At 38.1% G+C, this 19,331-nt stretch overlaps 1 long non-coding RNA gene across 1 annotated transcript; it reads left to right on the top strand.

Moving 5' to 3' along the window:
- Positions 1–7,996: 7,996 nt before the first annotated feature.
- On the top strand, positions 7,997–9,730 carry LOC131302363 (uncharacterized). Its single transcript, XR_009191716.1, has 2 exons — positions 7,997–8,243; positions 9,258–9,730. It is a non-coding gene; the product is annotated as an uncharacterized LOC131302363 (long non-coding RNA).
- The last annotated feature ends 9,601 nt before the right edge of the window (positions 9,731–19,331 follow it).

Raw genomic sequence — 19,331 nt, 5'->3', positions numbered from 1 at the left:
CAAACTTGGGCTGGGAGATTGTAGGCACGTGAAGTTGACAAAAGACTAGAATGGTATTGCCGTAACGGTAGGATTGTAAGGTTGGTGAAAGGTACTAGAAAGGAAGACCCACTGGGCTCACATGGTTGAGTGGAAAATGGACCCATTCCACCGAGAAATTTTTCGGTGTCGGATGCGTATATCTCACGTGGTATCCATTCATCACTTTTGGACCGTCATTTTTGGACGGCTCGGATTGAAATCATTTCTTTCCTCTCACCCTATCACTCTCTCTCTCTCTTTTTTTCTCTCCAAATCCAAGCTGTCCAAAAATGCAATAAACGACTTAGACGTGGCGGGCGGGAACCACGTGGTATCCACCCGGCACTTGAAAATTTTCCCATTCCACCCTTCACTTCCAGAAAGGAAAAAACTAAAATCTGTTCTTTTTGCTTTCCTCTTTCTTTGAGTGCCAAACAACCTAGGTGAAAATGATTACTCCGCATATTTTTCCTTTCCTTCTCCTCCTCCTTTTCTCAAATCCTCACAAGGAGTTATCGGAATTGCTCCAGATTTGATTGGGACTCCATAAGCAAATAATGAAATTGGTCCCTTAATATTAATCGAGGCACATGCAAAATGAGTTGGGGACATTAGAGTTATCAGAAGGAAAAAAAAAAAAAAAGATGAAGAGAAAAGAAAGAAAATGAGAAAAAAGAACCGTCTCTTCTTGCTAGTTCTGAGCCCCAAAACATGCATTTTCATGTATCTCTTTTATCGAGTTGTATTTTGTTTATTTATCATTTTAGAGAGTCTGTTTTGGAGCTATGTGGAAAGGAATCATTTTGAACATGTATTGAGTGTTTGAGTGCGATAGCATAGTTGTCTTGTGATTCGGGACATCAAGAAGAATCAAGCAAAGTTGATTGTGAAGAGCCGAGCATCGCATTCGCACAGCATTGAGTTTTTTGCTCGAGCAACTTTCAAAGTACTAATGCAACTTCTGCTAGAAACTTTCAAGAGGGATCTTGGGGTTTGCATCTTGGAGTACCGGTACGATTTATGGATCATTGACCGCAAAGTCGACCTCCAAGAGGTTTCGATATCCTTTTTAACATATTTGAAAAAGCTCCTAAGCAGGATTCCTAGGCAATACAAAGTCCTTCGGTAGATTTTCGAAAGACAAACGGAAGACTTGTGGATTCAAAGCGATGACGGTCAAACACTGGGTGCGGTAAACGAGAATTCGACAGGTTGAGCTTAGGGCGATTAGTGAGGATTCATTATCCTAAGCGCTAAGTTTTCTTCTAACTACACAATAAGTATAATGTTTTGATTCATTCCCGTGATTTTACCCATTTAAAATTTTTTCACGTATATCGTAGTGTTCTGTGATTGTATACTTTTTTGTTTGCAATTGGTTGACATAATGTTAATTTGTTGCATTTTCGATTAAGAGTTCATACATAGCAAATCTATATACCTAGGCAAATCTATAATGGTTCATTAAAACTATGGAACTGTATCCATGTTCCTCTTTCCACTTTCTTTCTCTCTAATTTTAAAGGAAACAGAGGGGGACATCTAAAGAGAGAAATTTGAAGGCGAAATGGCTTCAAATTTGCCAAGGCATAAATTATAAATTATTTTATTAAGTGGTGTATACGCTCATAAATTAAGAGAAATGTTTTTTTTTTGTTTTTATAAGTAATTAAGAGAAATGTTAGGAATACAATTTCTAACACAACTTTGTTCAGAACTGTTTAATGCACGTGAGTCCACATGCATTGAGACATACTAGTTGTGTACTCAAATTGTATTCCTAGATTTTGCATAAATAAATCTTGATGTCAAAAAATTGCAAATTCATCTTTATTGATAAAAAAAATGTGTAAATCAATATTTAAAAAAAGTTGATATAAAACGACGAAAAAAACTTTAAAAACTTTTTTTAAACTCTCGGGAATCCATGGGTCCCACTTTGCTACAGTTTTCTCCGTCACTCTTTTTTGACTCTCAGGCGTTCAGGCCAACTCGCTCTCTCTCTCTCATTAGTTTTCTCCGTCACCCTTTTTTGACTCTCAGCTCAGGCCAACTCACTCTCTCTCTCTCTCTCTCTCTCTCTCTCTCTCTAGTTTTCCCCGTCACCCTTTGTTGACTCTCTCTCTCTCTCTCTCTCTCTCTCTCTCTCTCTCTCTCTCCAGATCCTGTAGAGTCGTCAGATGGGTTCCCTGACTCTGTTCCTTTTTTGTTTTTGTTTTGGGTCATCACCATCTTTGGAAGTTCCCACAAAAAAAGTCTGTTGCTTCGAGTATTGTATTTTCTTCTTACTTTTTATATTTCCGAATGACAACAATGTTTATAGGATCTGCTTGCCTCTAGTTTTTGTATTTATCATGGCACACCCCCCTGGACCAAGCTCCCATTGGTTGCTGTCCAATCCGGTCCAATTTGGGGTCATTGTGGTTTTCTACTTGGCCCACAACGATAATCGAATTCGTTTCATTTCAGTAAATAGAGTCGGAATTTTTATTTAGGAGTGACGCTATTTAATGAGAGACCACTTGTTGTATACTTTTAGCAAAATATGAAGAAAAATGTTAACTAAAGCGTAAAGTCTTTCTCCAAGGCTTTCTTCAAAACCAGGGGTGACCGTTGCCCCACCGAACACCAACTAGCTCCGCCCATGGTTAACTTTCTAGAGCTCTTCAATTATGAAAAACGTGTAAAAAATTAACTTGATCATACATGTATCTTTCCTTCCTTTCTGCATCTCCTGTTGCGTCTACTGGACCATTTTCAAAGCCCAATCCTTCATCTCATAAAAAGGATTCGGTTTCTCAACAGTTGACTGCAGAAAAGGATATATAATTCAATCTAGACCGTTCATACTATTATTAATAAAAAATTCAACAGATTTGAACTATTGAAAACGCTAATCGACGGTTGTGATAAAAACCTAAACTGCAGACAAGCCCTATCCCATAAAAATGGGCCCCATCGTATTGAATATGGATATATCAGTACTACTGTTGAGGTTAACATAAAGTGAGGACTGGCATGGACTCAACCCGGCTGTCCATTTCTTGAGGCTAACAGCATTATACTAGCGGACCCAGTGCATGACAGAAGGGGTCACGCGTCCTCACTGGCTCACTCGTCCGTCCCCAGAACATCCGCGTCAGTCTCTTTAGTTTTTGGATCAAGTTGTATTTTAAGAACTTATTTTATTACTTTAGTTATTCACTTTTAAAATGTCTATTGTATCAGGTTCTTTATTTTTATTCTCTACTCAATTAAATATTCATACTTTTATATTTTCTTTATTTATCCCCTCGTTTCTCTAGCTCAAATTGTTAAAAAAATTAAGTGCTCCAATTTTTAATTCGTTTGAACTGGTGCGAAGATATTATTTTTTTTGATCATTTTATTCTAAAGGGTCATAATTAATATTTGTTTATATGGCTTTCACAATTAAGTATCTGCTTTTCATTTGGTTTTATAACTCTCTTAGCTCTCAGCCAAAAATTAATTATGACAATTTAGGATAAAATGATTAGAAAAATAAGATTTTCGCACGAATTCAAACGGAGTGAAAATTGCAACACTTAATTTTTTAACTATATTTTTTAATACTATAAACCATATTAAAAATTATTAAGACGAGCATGGCGTAGCGAAGGGAAATTTGAGCGAGAATTCAGGAAGATGAAGGAAAGAGAGACTTAGAAGTGTAGAAAAATGAACAAAAAAACGAATAACAAGTGAATACTAACTCTTTAACTATAAAGAGTCACTGTAGCATTTGTACATTAAAGAGTTGGTGAAGAGAGGCTGATGCATGATGGTTTTTGAGTTTCTCTTCACCACTTCACCTCAAAACAGCATTTGAAGAACTTGATGTGGATGGTCTTAGCTCTCTCTGTAAAATCAAATCTCCTATACCAGTTTCTCTCTCTCTCTCTCTGTCTCTCTCTCTCTCAGAGTCTTTCCTTCGGATTACTATTGCAACTTGAAATTTAAGGTTTTTTAAGATTAGGTTAGAAACTATATTGAAACTATTTTGTATCTTAACTGTTAAATTGTGGCTAAATTGAATAGGATTTCTTTCTCTTGTTAAATAGAAGGATTAGGGCTCTTCATGTATCTTCTGATTGTTTGAGAAAATTAGTACTTTATTATCTACTTGTTTTTTTAACTTGATGATGCATGGATGTTTATGTACTTCCAGTCTTCCACCATCCTCATTATTTTTGTCACTCGTTCTATTCCAACCGGATAAAAAATAATTAATTATAATTTTTAATTGGTAATATTGTTTAGGGAAAGTTTACAATACACACCCCTTAAAAGGGTGTACCATATGCACTTATTTTATAGTTCATTCATAACATTTTAGCGTGTTTTGTAACTTTTGTTCTAAAATTCATAACTTTTCAGCAGTACGATTCGTAACATTTACATTATGATTCATATCATTTTGATGTATCTTGTACCCTTTATATAATTCGTAACTTTTTAGCAATACGATTCGTAACATTTTCTCTATAATTCATAACATTTTGGCGGTGCATATGATACACACCCAAATAAGAGATATGTATTGTAGTGTTTCCCTATTGTTTATATGCAATATGAATCTTGTTTAATAGATCTTAATGAGCTCTTTTAAACGATGTTTTCAAAATCACCTAAAAAATTATAGATTGCAAGATATAATCAAATGAAAAGTGGTACTAACTCCCAAAAGGGACTAAAGAAATGGGACGGAGGAAGTATAGTTTTACATTATTGTTCTCAATTTTGATATATATATTTTTAAGGTTATGTGCCCCCACTATGTGTAAATCCTGTGTCAATCAAGTATTAGCTAGCCATGAAGAAGTATCGGCCATGAAGATGACCAAGACCGGAACATATATATAGCAGTTTGTATTGGGAGTGAGCTGATACGTATGCAGATTTTGATTTCTCCTGTACATCAACGTACAAATTTATTTGGAGTGACCAACCACCGATAAAACGAGATATTTATATGTACTGACAGGAACGGCTCTACTAGGGTTGCAGATGGTTCTAAACAAGTAGAATTTTTTTTTCTTTATGCGTAAAAATCTAAATTCTTGTGTTGCCTACGCTGAATTACTAAAATTTATTAGAGTACATGAAAGTCTAGTTTTATTTGACAACACACATGTACCGACGTTGTGCTTTGTTGTAATTCTATTCTATAACTATTTTCGTGGTATGCGTTAGCTAATTCGGATACCTGAGTCATGGTAAAAAAACGGTGTCGAGGTGTAACAGTCACATCATTTGATCTTTGGTACACGTACGTATTTATATGCGGGCGGTGGAGTTGAAGACTGAAAGCTCCGGTGATAGATACACGACGGAGGAGGGAGGGCCTCGTGGAGACGTGGGCTAGCAGTCGTATAGCTATTGGACTGTTGAACTAACCACATTTATGTGAACAGTGACACAAAAGGCCCCCCCACATCCACAATGGGCTAAATTCCTGTGCAAAAACATGGACAATTCATGGGCCATGGTCCCATATAGTGGTCAAGGATTAATGTAATGGAACAAAATGCTCTCTCAGCATTCTTCTCATACATGTCAAATGATGTGGTTGCTTGTGATTCTTTCATTTCGAGAACAAACACTCATGATCAATCTAGAAAAACTGAGTTAAGAAAATACTCTCCAATTGATAAGTCAATTTAGAAGTTCAAATGAAATCGATAAAAGTATGGGTACATCGTTCGGTCTCTTTTAAGAAACGCTGTAAAAAAAATTAGCTCAGTCGGATATTAGTAAAAGCTTGATCGATTCTACACCTAATTGCTGATAGAAAATTGAGCAGAGAATTGAACAAAATCTTACCGATATCTGTCTGAGCTGATTTTTTTTTATAAAGATCCTTCAGAAAATATTTAAAAAAAATTAAGTGGCTCTAATCATTTGTGTGGGACCTCAAAGTGGATCTCACGCAGTGTACATGTTGGATTCCCTCCTTGGTGGAAGCCCAATATTTGTTAGCCCAATAATAATTTTGTTTGGCTCAAAAGAGTTATATTTTTATGGGCTACTTTTTGGAATGTTCTACATGCTTTGGAGCACATGATTTGTTGGGATTAGAAAAGCTTTCTCCTGGAAGGCTGGAAGCTAATTTGTTTTCGTCTGTTTTGGGGAAAATCCATCAGAATTTGGAAAGAAAAAAGAAAAGCCCAGTGCACTGTGTGTTAGAGTTTCGGTGGGTAAGAGAACCAATTGGGGCAGCCATTCTCTCTTTCTCTTTGAAGCAATATTCAGCATCCTCTCCGTTAACATTTGGGGCTGGTTTGTGCTCTGTTTCCTGCTCTTCATTTCCAGCAACTATTGGAGGGTTTTGTTTATCTATTTGGTGAGGTCTTTCCTCTTTGTTATTGGTGATTGTTGGATACACCTTATGGTATTTGTGAGATCTTGTATCTTTTTGTAAATCTATTTGTAAGAACCTTTGTTGATAGTGGAATCGGACTTCGGTCCCGTGGACGTACCTCACATTTTTTGAGGAACCACGTAAAATTTCTTGTGTTCGTTTGGTTTGTGGTTTGCACATTTCAAATTTATGTTCGCTGCATTTACATTAATTCCTTCGTGATTTACTTGTGGGAAATTCCGCATATATTTTTCTCAACACATTTGGTGTACATCTAATGGTGTACCCAACCAACTGAGACTAGTTCAATTGGTCAAGACTCTTGCATCTCACTAGGAGGTTAGGAGGAGTTCGAGTCTCCCCACCTGCTTGTAGGTGTTCTTTCCTTAAAGGGTTTTTCCTTTCTTTTTTTATTTTTACCATGTAATGGGCTTATTTCTTGAATTGGTTGAGTTATTGGGCTTGGTTATCTCGTGGACTCTCACAATTGATGTAGTGTTCTGGGTTTGTATTCTGTACTTCATATTTGAATGACCTCTTTTGTCGATTGACACACACACAAAAAAGTACCCATGGTAGGACTCGAATGTAATCTACTCGAGGAGAGAAAAAGCTTAAAATGTATTGAATAAGACGGTAAACTATTTTGAGGTACTAGAACAAATGCTTGAATTGTTAGAGGTATTAGACAAATTGAAGTGAACTGTGTAGAATTAGGTTTGCTGTTTGCAAGTTTAGGGTTTTGGTCCCTTCGGAAACATCCGATAAAAATTGGAACGATACAGAGAAGTTTAAGGGTTACTGCAGATAGGGGAAAAAAAAGAAGTTTCTTTGCTTGCTAGCGAACGTAGCTAGATAAAATTGAAGGCTTTTGAGTTTTGAGTAACTAACCAATTTTGCATGAGCTTGGGATGGGCTAACCCCTATAGCAATTTTGAATGGGCTTGATATGGGCTACTAAGACTAACCCAATTCATGAGCTAAAGATGGTTGAAATCCCTCGTCTCTTTAACGCACACACATAATAGTACTCCACCATCACAGGGAATCTCAAAGTCTCGAGCTCCGTAGTTAGGCAACATGTTCGTAGCAATGCCAGGAGTCTGGTGAGAGCCCGTCTGGGACAGGTTAAAGTAGCGCTTGCTTTCATGAGATTGGATGACTACGAGTGCGCCATCACCAAATTTCATGCGCTAAAGATGGACCATCCCGATAACCCAATTTTCATGGGCTAATAAAGATGTTTAAAATCCCTCGTCTCTTTTACCCACCCCATAATTGCCCACAATCACAGGGAATCTCAAAGTCTCGAGCTTCGTACGTAGTAAGGCACATGTTCGTAGCAATGCCAGGAGTCAGGAGAGCAGGATGTCTGGGACAGGTTAAAGCAGAGCTTGCTTCTCATGAGATTGGATGGCTACGACTGCGCGTCATCCCCCGAATTTCATGGCCTAAAGGCGGGCTACTATGGGTGGGCCATCCTGATAACCCAATTTTCATGGGCTAAAGATGCGCTACTACGAATAACCCAGCATTCAACGGCCTTTCTTGGGGTTTCAAAATTGGGTTTGCTCAAACCCTAAACCCAAAACACTCTCTCTCTCTTCCTTTTGCTTGTCGTTGGTGATGCGGACTCGGTAACTCTCTATCTTCTGGTTCGCCCTGGCGTTTTCTTCTTGCTCATCAAATTCAAAATCACCAATGCCTTTTTCGATCCCCCCTTTTTTTTTTCCCAGATTTCTTCGCTGCCTTTGTTTCCCTCCAAACCGATTTGGCATGTGTTGCGTTCCGCCCATCACGACTCGAAGTTTGAGAGGTGGTTTCTGAGGCTTAGCAAAAGGTGCTTATACATCAAGCGTCATCGAAATTAGGGTTCTTGAGTAGTTCTATTATGATCTTCAGTCTTTTCTTGCTATCAAGTTTTGGTGGATGCTCTTTTGATTCCCTCTATGCGTACGATTACTTTAAATTCCAAAAAGCTATTTAATGAATCAGAAGTGCATCTACTTATACTTAAACTTGATAGCAAGAGAAGACTAGATATCATAAGGAAACTAATACTCGAGAATCCTAATTTCGACGGCACTTGATGTATATTACCTCATTATGATTGAGATGCAAAAGGCGTGAGTCTGCCTCAAAACTAAGTGGCGTGTACGTCAAAATGGGTGTTGTAATCGATAATAGCAAATATGTGTGTGTTTATCATACTTGGATTTGTGTTGAGGAACAATGGGTAGTTGAGTTTGTTTGATGATAATTTTGTAGTATTTTCCTAGTGGCCAATCCCCTTTCCTTTTTCCTCTTCTAAGATTGTTACTACCACTAAGTTTTTTTTTTTTTTTGTCGCACTTTATACATTAGCCGAGGTTAGTGGAGTGTTTGTATGTTAGTCAACATGGGGTTCAGAGGCTGCCCATAGCCCTAAATCTCAACAATGCCCCTCGCGGGCTTCAAATCCCTGCCTCCATTGAGGGAGGGGGTTAAGGCAAACCCAGTGTGCTAGCTTGATTTCCTTTGTTAACTGCTAAGTTTGATTTGGCTGTTTGGTGCCAGTTTACACCCTATCTACAATCACCAAATCTTACTATGACAGAGCATGATAATCTTTGCATTGTTACTCATGAATATTCTTGAAATCAGGTTTGACTCATTTGGGTAATTTTGATATTTTTCATGGGTGAAAATAAGGGGAAAATGGTGGGCTATTGAACTTGAAGCATAAATCAGTGATGTGTTATCCTAAGCATTTCTATTGAGAATCAATTTATGTACTCACTTTTGTATGCTTATATCTGTTCGAATTTTAGGCCGGTTTTACATTTGAATTTAAGTTTGCTTATTTGCGTTCAAGGGGATAACATGCCTCTGGGACTAATCCTAGGTTTAGGAAGGTCGATGAGAAGGAAGCCGACAGCATCGATCACTTGACATTCTCTCTTTGAAACGGGCGCCACGGGATTACTACATGGGGAATAACTGCAAGCCAACTGGTTCCCGTACCCGCAAAGGTTTGGTTGCTGTCACTTGTATGTTAATTTAATTTTGTTAGTTTCATTAACTCATCGAAGTCTTTGTTCGTTTGAACTTAAGGCCTTTTACCATAACAACGGCTCATAATTAACTAGACAACAAATAACTACTAGTACTATTCAAAGTACGCGAGAATGGTAGCCATTGTGTGGCTTGAGATAAAATTTTACATTCAGTAACTTATGTCGAGATTGTGACATGGTGCAGGTGGATATATGTAGTGGTGAATGAAAAATGCCAAATCATGTGGTGCTTGATTTAACTTACTCTGAGGTACTCTTTTGCCTTGACTAAGGGTGGATTTGTTTTCCAGTACTGAACCTATAGGGTTTATGGAAGTAGTACGTACGTACGTAGTGCAGCTTCACATCATTGAGCAGAAATGCTTATTGACATGGGTTTTCGGTTTGTCATCATTCAAGCTGTTGATGCTTTACAAACCCTACACACATGTATGTGGCTTTCTGTTCCTGCTTACAGGGCATTGCTGTGTGTTTCCTAAGCCTTTTTCCTCATCGAGGAATGGCGTTCCTAGGTTTATCCCTTAGGTTTTATAGAGTAAGTCTGTGCTAGGCACAAGCTATGTGACGTCACTTGTAACCGTTTCCGGTAGGAGATGTCACACGTGACGCTCAATGTACACGCGGGCGACCCTCACGTTCGGAGCGTGATACCGTGACACCAGGTGGATCCCATGGCTGGAAGCCTAGGCGGCATAGGGGTGGGGGTGGCACGTGCCACCTTTGGTTTGGGAAAAAAAAATATTAACACTAAAGATGGTCGATTAGGTTTTCTTATCAGTAACTGAATAACTTGATTTTTCACTAAGATAATGAAAAAATAACAACAAAAGAAATAAACGGTTCGGATCATAACATTAATATTTAAATGACTTTTATTCAAAGACCACAATCTAGTTGAATCAAGCCTTAAATCATTCTAACAAAAAAACAAAGTCCAATTTTACGTTAGACTTTTCTCTTTGTATACTAGCGAAACCTTGAGGGGTTAGCCAAGTGGTTTGGCCTAAGACTTCGGAGTTTATTCATTCCTAAGGTCTTAGGTTCGATTCTCCTTGCCAATAATTTTTGGGGCTATCTTATCCCCACATGCAATGTAAAACGGCTATGGGAGAGGTGTAAGGATTAGTTTGAGGTGCGCACAAACTGGCTCGAAACACCCTGCATTGTAAAAAAAACAAACATATACTAGTGTACTCCAATTGAACAGTGTCACCCCCTTAGTTAAATCATGGCTCTGCCACTACCTAGGCATCACACCATGGGCCGGTCACAAATCCTTCAGTTGAGCCATTGGGCTCCCACGTTAGGCTCGCAAAGTGGGCTCTGTGAAAAGAGTGGACAATCCAACGGCCGAAAAATCCCTCCGCATAGAGGTATAGAGATTTTCGGGACAGAGGAGATCGGACCCATTAACATAGTTAAACTACTGAGTTACCTACTCTTGCCGAATGATACCAAGTCGTAGATGCATTGCACTTTGGTAGTTCGAGAAGTACATTGAATGAAACCATCTCTGGAATATTTCTTATATCTTTTGTGCACATGATCACACATTATTAAATTCATTCGAGGAACATTGTATTTGTGGGGATACGTGGCCTGAAAGAATCACAAGTCGCCCCTAGTGTCAATGAATCTAAAATTTTAATCGGAGACTAGGAAGCCGGAGTAATTTTATTCAACGTTCCCAGGATACCATGTGGTGTTGTTTATGTGATACTCTCAATCATTTATGTAGCGATAAATTATGCGGCAGGACCATTATAATTTACTTTTATAGGATACTTGGGGAGACCAGGAGTGAGTAACCTGATAGAGGTCTAAATAAACCGAGCCGAGCTTTGTAGTGTCGGAGCTCCGCTCGGTTCCTTTACTAAACGAACATTTATAAACGAGCCGACCTGAGATTTAGAGTGAACTCGGCTTCTTTAGTTTTCTTTTAAAAAAAGGCTCTCGATCTGCTTGTGAGTAGTTTGGTTCTTTTGCAGACTGACCCATATTGTGAAGTGACGTTTGTTTTTTAGTGAGGAGTACCACATAATAATGCCAGATGGTGGTCCGAGAGTACCCAGGAACTAACAAGGAAACCCTCACGGGACACACTGAACAATTTTAACAGTTAAAATGTGGCGATTTCGAAGTCTTTTTTCAGTGAAAATGCCTGCTACTATTTTGCTACTACTCCAAAGAATGTATGTTGCTGGACAGAGACAAGAGGATTCATCGAACAGGGTGATGTTGGTCGATTGTCTAGATGACAAACCCTCGTGCGTTGGACAATCCCAACAGCCATCCCACGTTGTATTATCCCAACAGGATATCCAATCATGTAAATTGTACGTGTAGCGAGGGGAAAGCTCCGAATATTCTCGTTAAACAAACGGTCTCGTTGATCAATGTGTGAACCGTCCATTGTTGGGTTAAGATTCGAGCCGTCAATTGCTGAGATGAACGGCTAGAGCGGCCGCTCTGTAGAGGATGCTCGGCAGCATCCCCCATTCCCAATATAAGGTGGATGATACTCCTATTCAGTTTTACTCGCATCTCAATTAATGCCGGAGTATTAATCTAAGAGTTTAAATTCTGTCCGGATGAGCCAGACAGAGGCGGTTTTCCGCCAGCACCCCATGTGGGCTCCTTTCGCGCATTCTTTTGAGTAGTCCAAATCGTGCATCTTGTAGGGCCTGTAAAACAATGTATTCATGCAAAAAATCAGCTTATCAAGACATTGATAGGTATGTCAAAAGTTGAGTTCTAGACGGAAAAATGGATGGTCTGGATCTGCCAACTGTTTTTTAACTTAAACTGTCCACGGCCGTTCATTTTTTCATCTAAAAACTCAACTTTTGACATACCTATTGATGTCCGGACAAGCTGATTTTTTGCTTAGGTACATTATTTTACAGGTTCTACGAGATGCACGGTTTGAATTACCCAAAAAAATGCATGAAGGGGGCCCACAGGGGTGGCAGAAAACCACCCTTTCCGGTTCATCCGAACAAAATTTACACTCTTAGTCTAATCGCCTGCTTGGGGATCCAAATTAAGGTTAGAGCAAAATTCTGTATTAATTGAACCCAAATGAGTTATCATCAATAAAGAGAGATTTTGATATGCATATATTTCATTAATAGTGATAGATAAAGTAAGTTTTATGAATGTCAATACACATTTCACATATTATTCAGTGACAATTGTTAGTGTTATTTTGTAATGGGACAGTCTTGGCTTGCCTTGTTCTTGTTATTGGCTCCTTTGAAATTAAATTTTGTTGGGCCTATTCGTGAGTTATTCTTGAGCCCATTTCATTTATTGGAATTGTTCATTTTGTAAAACTCGTCAATAATTACGATTATAGTAAAGATCATATTGTTCAGGTATCAATCCTTACATTATCAGAATATGTCTAACAAAAGATCATTCGCCCATCCATTAAATGCATTACAATAACATTAACCTAACAATGAAAATTATGATCGACATAATAATACTCTCTGTCCCAATTTTTTTTGTTCTAGAAAGCAATTTAATTTAAAGTCATAAAAAGATTTTTCAAGTTGAAACGTAGGAGTAATGGAAAAAAAGTGATGAGTTTTAACTCTTTTATCCTTACTTTTTGAAAGTAAATACATGTGATGCAATGACTATGCTTTCAAAAATGTTACGCTTATAACAAAATCTTACGACATAGTTACAACATTTTCACACATTAACACTGAGGCCCAGGAACTCAAGATGTGTAAGGATGTTCTTCGGCCCCCAGTGGTGACGTGCAATGATGTCGTAACTGTGTTGTAGAATTTTGTTCCTATGAGCCTAACATTTCTCCTATGCTTTGAAGGGTAAAAAGAGAACAGAAAAATACGAAGGTGCAGATGTTTTCGATAAATTCTACTCCAAAAAAGGACAAAGAAATCCACCAAGAGAGAAAATCCAATCTCTCCTTTTTTATGATTCCCCCTTTTGGTCAGAAAAACACTCTGTGCACGTCCCCAGACACTGTATCCGGACACACTTCTCGCCGCCCCTCCGACTTAAAATTTAAAAAACCCTCAAAACAACCCAGGCAACGTGGGCACACGAATGGAACCAAAAAACCACCGACTTGTTTTCTCTTTACTACAGTATATTTCACAGCATATAAAGCCAAACACAAGACATTTCCACACTCGCAAGAAAAGCAGAAAACTGCGAAAGCCAAATTCATCAGACCAGACCAGACCAGACCAAAAAAACTTGTGTCCAAATGGGTTGCCAAGAATCAGACTTTGTATGTGAGAAGCACTCTGGCCACAGTCAACAACAACAGCAGGGGATCTGCCCCGCCTGTCTCAGAGAGAGACTCTTGTACGTGGCATCCATACAGTCTTGTACTACTACTACTACTTCGTGCTCTTCCTCTCCCTCCTCTTCCTCGCCCCGGCTGCCGCCGTGCTACTCTCCCGCTTCCACCTCCTCTTCCGCCTGCGCGTCCCCGCCTCACCGCCGGCGCGCTTCGGACTTCTCTTGTTCCATTGGTTTCATCATAGGGGAGGGCACCGGTGGTGGAAATAATGGGCTTAGCAAGAGCAGGTCGGTGGCGTTCGTTGCGAATGCTAGGGGGAGGAAGAAGAAAGGAGGGTTTTGGTCGAAGCTGCTTCGTCTGCCCGGTAAGAGGACGAAAGAGGCCTTCGGGCATTCGAGGAATTTCAAAGAAGGTTTTGAGTACTATAACTATTAGAGAATTTGTTTTTGTGTCCAGTACTCGGCAATGTTATCGCCCTTCGATTTCAAGTTGTGCGATGTAAATTTTACTGAAAATAGTTCATCGTATTGTGCGACCGGAAGATGGGCTGAGACGAGAGATTTTCGAGGCCAGTGAGTGATCGTGTCCCGAATTAGGTTTATGAGGTTATGTTTGTGAATGTTGTGGTTATGTGTATGTTTTTGTGATTTTTAGCATAGGGTTGTGAATGTATATGGAAGGGGAGCTTGATTTTTAGGGAAAATTACGGCCAATGACATGTTTTGATAATTATTACCCTCCAATGACATGCTAAGAACAATTGTTAACGCTGAAAACGTCCTTGGCGGGTATTAATTATCAAAACATGCCTTTGGCCGTCATTTTTTATGGAAAGAGGAAGGATATGTTTTCGTTGGCATTTTTTTTTTTGCTAGGATGTGCTTGGGCCAAGCCTCGATCCGAATATAAATTTGGGCTTTTAGTGTTGTACCATGGGCCGAAATCAGCCCATTCGTATTGGCATTCTTTTGCTAGTATATGCTTGGGCCAAGTCTTGATCCGAATCTAAATTTGGGTTTTCTGTGCATCATCATGGGTCGAAATTAGCTCGTTTGTATTGGATTGTTGCCGTGTCATAACACGTTGAGTTAAAATAAAGCCGAATTTTGTCAAAAAATGTAATGGTTTTTCGGTTTAGTTAGCGATGAGAAGGGAAGTACGTAAATCAATTCAGATTTCATTGGTTTTATAAAGTATTTAAACCATATGTGGTTTTGATAGGGTAAGCCTACGCTATAACAGTCCTAGGGTTGCAAACGAGATGAGCCGATCTTTGTCTAGCTCCGCTCGAGTCTTAACAAACAGAGCTTAATCATTTATTAAATAGCCTTTTAATCGAGTTGAGCCTCCCTTAACGGACCGAGTTTTTTTCGAACAAGTCGAGCTCTACTTGGCTCATTTGTTAAACGAGTCGAGCCGAACTCATGAGCTGTTCGGTTCATTTGCAACCCACAGGCCTCAGATGGGCTCTCAAATTTCACACGTTTACTGAAGAAGTTGGTCGGCCTCGGTCAGCTAGGCCCTATAGCTGCTTCTTTTTGGGCCAGCCCATGGGCCTCAAACGTGATTTACATTCCTTACCGTACACAATATAATATGGTCTAATAATATCTTTCCCTCCCGATTAATCATGGGGGTTTGAAATGTGGTTGACACCCAACACGTCGAGTCGAACACGAGATTTTATCTGTTTCACCGCTCCCCTACCGCAGTGGTGCGGTAGGGAAGCGGTGAAACAGGTAGGTAAAAGAATTGTTGTCGACCAAACGCATTTGTTTCTTTCCAATAAAATTTCCACCACCATTTACCAATAACTACTACTCTATGCCAGTTCCCTAAATTCTCATTTGTTTCTTTCCATAAATTTCCCTCTTCCACTTACCAATAACTTCTACTCTACACACCAGTTTCCTAAAATGCTTTTATTCAGAGCAAACACAACGGGCCTAGCCCAACTGTGGGTACGCCATTTAGTGAACATCAAAGATACACAAGATTGTGTGAGATCCATTACGGAGTTGCACACTAATGATCGGAGTCGTTCAATTTATTTAAAATATTGTTTTAAGGGTTCTTGCAAAAAAAAAAATATCAGCTCATTCCATTAGTTTGATCATCAATTCAATCAATTTTTGTCCTTGCGAATTCAGAGATGAAAATCGATCGAAACTTTTACCGATTTCTAAATTAGTTGATTTTATACAAGCACTCTCTTAAGAAAATATGATTTAAAGAAATTGAAAAGATTTGGTCATTTGTGTTGAGCCCACCTTGGATCTCACATAATTCGGTGAACATTTAGTGTAGACCAAATGATATACCCGTATGGTTTTTTTGAATGGACCATAACCCCAATAAAACCTCAAAGCACCTTCTCTCACACACACAATCTGTCAAATTTTGAAGCTACCTTCCCTACCTTTCATCATTATATGTACTCTTTTTCCTCCTCCATCTTCTTTCTATCACTTCTCCCTCCCTCTTTTGACTCTGACATTGGGGCAATGCTTTAGAAGATTCTCATTTAGTCAATTAAAAGCTTTGCACTTCCTTTGGTAGCCATTTGGCTAACATTGATGGCCCTTAACTTTACCCCTCTTTCCCAAAGCTACTAAAGTGCTACAAATGTTTCACAGTTTATGGCAATACAACTATGGGTACAACATTTGGTGTACACCAAATATACACTGCATTTTGTGAAATTCACTTCGAGGTCTCACACAAATGATCAGAACCGTTCAATTTTTTAAAAAACATTTATGTAAGCATCTCTGTAAAAATCAACTCCGTCGGATGTCGGTAAGAGCTTGATCGATTCTACACCCATTTTTTAAGCATCCCTATGAAAAATTAACTTTGTTGAATATCGGTAAAAGCTTGATCGATTCCCGCATGGGCAAGAAAAGTTAGATTATTGCTTGAAATTCATTGCCCCAAAGTGAATGCTTTCTAAGGAAAGAAAATGCAATAATCACATTAATTTTGCTCTTGAATGTCTTGTATGGCTCAGCCCTGAGATCCCTGCTTTTGGTATGCACACATCAGAAATTTAAAGTTTTTTACAGCGTTATTAAAATAGTGTCTTCCGATAATAATTACTCCATGAAAAAGGTCAATGCCAATAAACGATTTTTTTTTTAAATTGACCTATTTTTCTTATACATTGACTCCAAAGTACCATACATTGATTGATTATCTGAAAGGACCAAGATGTTCTACAAATCGAATTTCGGTTGCACATGCAATCAACAAATCAAGCACAAAACTATTTAAAGTCCAAGTTTTAGAGGCTTAAGAGATGAGTTTTTTTTGACTATATTGGAAATCACAATTCCACATGCAATCAACATAAAATTGAAGATATCAAAACCATAAGATGAAATGCCTAGCAATTAAATTAGGAATCAAAGTTGAAAATCTCACAAGACACAGAATCGATGGATTTTAAAAAAACAAATACAAACGATTGATTGTAGATCCATGATCGGAGCAAAGAGTTATTTTTGATAGAGAAAATTAAGCACATTTATTAAGGAATTATTTTCATATATACTTTTCAAGAAATTCTAAATGTCAATGGGGCACCAATTGCAAACAAAATTGAAAAGCTCAGGGGGGTTGTGTGACCCTTCTGGGTTTAATGTGGATCCGCCCCTGCATCTATCTGTCTTGCAAAACTAAGTGCTTAGACTTCATTCTTGTAATTTTTTTCTTTTTTTGCGTTTTTCAATAATTCAAGTCCACCAAAAGTGGATTACTGAAAGTCTGAAACCCTATACTAGAAAATGGACTATATATGTGTTAGAATATATGTGACCTTTTCTTTTGCATGAACCAAAATCACAGATTCAAGCTACCCAATAGGCCAAAAGCAAGTCATTGTCAACATAAGCCAAGTAAACAAAGCTTTCACCTAATAAAGCAAAAGAGGATTTGCCATTGAAAAATGGGGGAATTGCATTTCAGTGGAGAGTGGGGCAAAAAATGCCCAACTCATGGACCATGTTTTTGGAATTGCTCAATCATGGGAAGGAAAACAATTATTCCCTAAGACATGGAATTGAAGACAAAAATATCCCACCCTTCTGTCATGAATCAGGGGCAACTTAGGTTCATACACGGGGCAATTTAAATTCATACACAGGGCAATTTAGGTTCATATACGGGGCAACTTAGAGGGCAACTTAGGTTCATACATTGGGCAATTTAGATTCATACGCGGGGCAACTTAGAAGGCAACTTAGATTCATACATGGGGCAATTTAGATTCATACACAGGGCAACTTAGAGGACAATTTAGGTTCATACATAGGGCAACTTAGGTTCATACATAGGGCAATTTAAATTCATACAAGGGGCAACTTAGAGGGCAACTTAAGCTTATACACGGGGCAACTTAGATTCATACATGGGGCAATTTAGATTTATACACAAGGCAACTTAGAGGACAACTTAGGTTCATACACGGGGTAACTTAGAGGGCAATTTAGGTTCATACACGGGGCAACTTAGATTCATACATGGGGCAATTTAGATTCATACACAAGGCAATTTAGAGGACAACTTAGGTTCATACACGGGGCAACTTAGATTCATACATGGGACAACTTAAATTAACACACCTTGATACCTTGATACAAGGTGCATCTTATTTTCATAACATCTTTGCACCGGCTCAAACGGATTGAAAATTGAAACACTTATTTTTTAACTATATTTTTTAATATGTATATAGGAAAAAAAGGAGAGAAAAAAACAGTCGGATTCATTAGAGACAATACTTACACCTCATGCTTAGAGTGTTGATTCGTGTGCCAAAAATGTTATTTCTGGAGGCTATAAAAGGAGGACTTTGTGTTTCAATTATATTTTTTAACTAAAAAATTGAAATACATAATTTTTAACTATATTTTTAATATATAAATGGTATAAAAAAATGTTTCAAATTTCAATCCGTTTGAACCGGTACAAAAATATTATTTTTCTGACAATTTCATCCTAAATGGTCGTAGTAAATTTTTGGCTCTAAGGCCTTTCAACGAACACCCTAAGATTCCTTATTTAGTTTTAGAGTTCTCTTAGGGTGCAAATTGAAAGGTCTTAGAGTGAAAATTTTATTACGACCATTTATGATGAAATGATAAAAAAATAATATCTTTGCATCGATTCAAGCAGATTGAAAATTGAAACACTTATTTTTGTAACTATATTTTTTAATCTGTAAAGGACAAAAAAGGAAAAAAAAACAGTCGGATAGAAAGAGAGAAAAGGAAATAAAGAGAAAAAAAAAACGAAAAAAGAAGAAGATTCAAACTAGAAATAAAGAAAAGGAAATAAAGAGAAAAAAAAGAAAAAAAATTCAAACAGGAAAGAAAGAAAAGGAAATAAAGAGAAAAAAAAAGAAAAAAAAAACAATCAAACCGGAAAGAGGGGGGCGGGGGTTAAATGTGGAAATGGGGTTGTGGGGTCGGGGTGGGGCGTCAGGGAAAAAAACACAAAGTAAGAACTTAATTTTTAGGGTTTCAAATATGTATGGATATATTAGTCCTTTTACATAGCATTTTCCATGCATTGGGAATTACTTTTC

The sequence above is a fragment of the Rhododendron vialii genome, chromosome 10a (genome assembly GCF_030253575.1).
Source record: "Rhododendron vialii isolate Sample 1 chromosome 10a, ASM3025357v1".
NCBI classification, from domain to species: Eukaryota; Viridiplantae; Streptophyta; class Magnoliopsida; order Ericales; family Ericaceae; genus Rhododendron; species Rhododendron vialii.
This window is presented reverse-complemented; position numbering and strand designations above follow the sequence as displayed.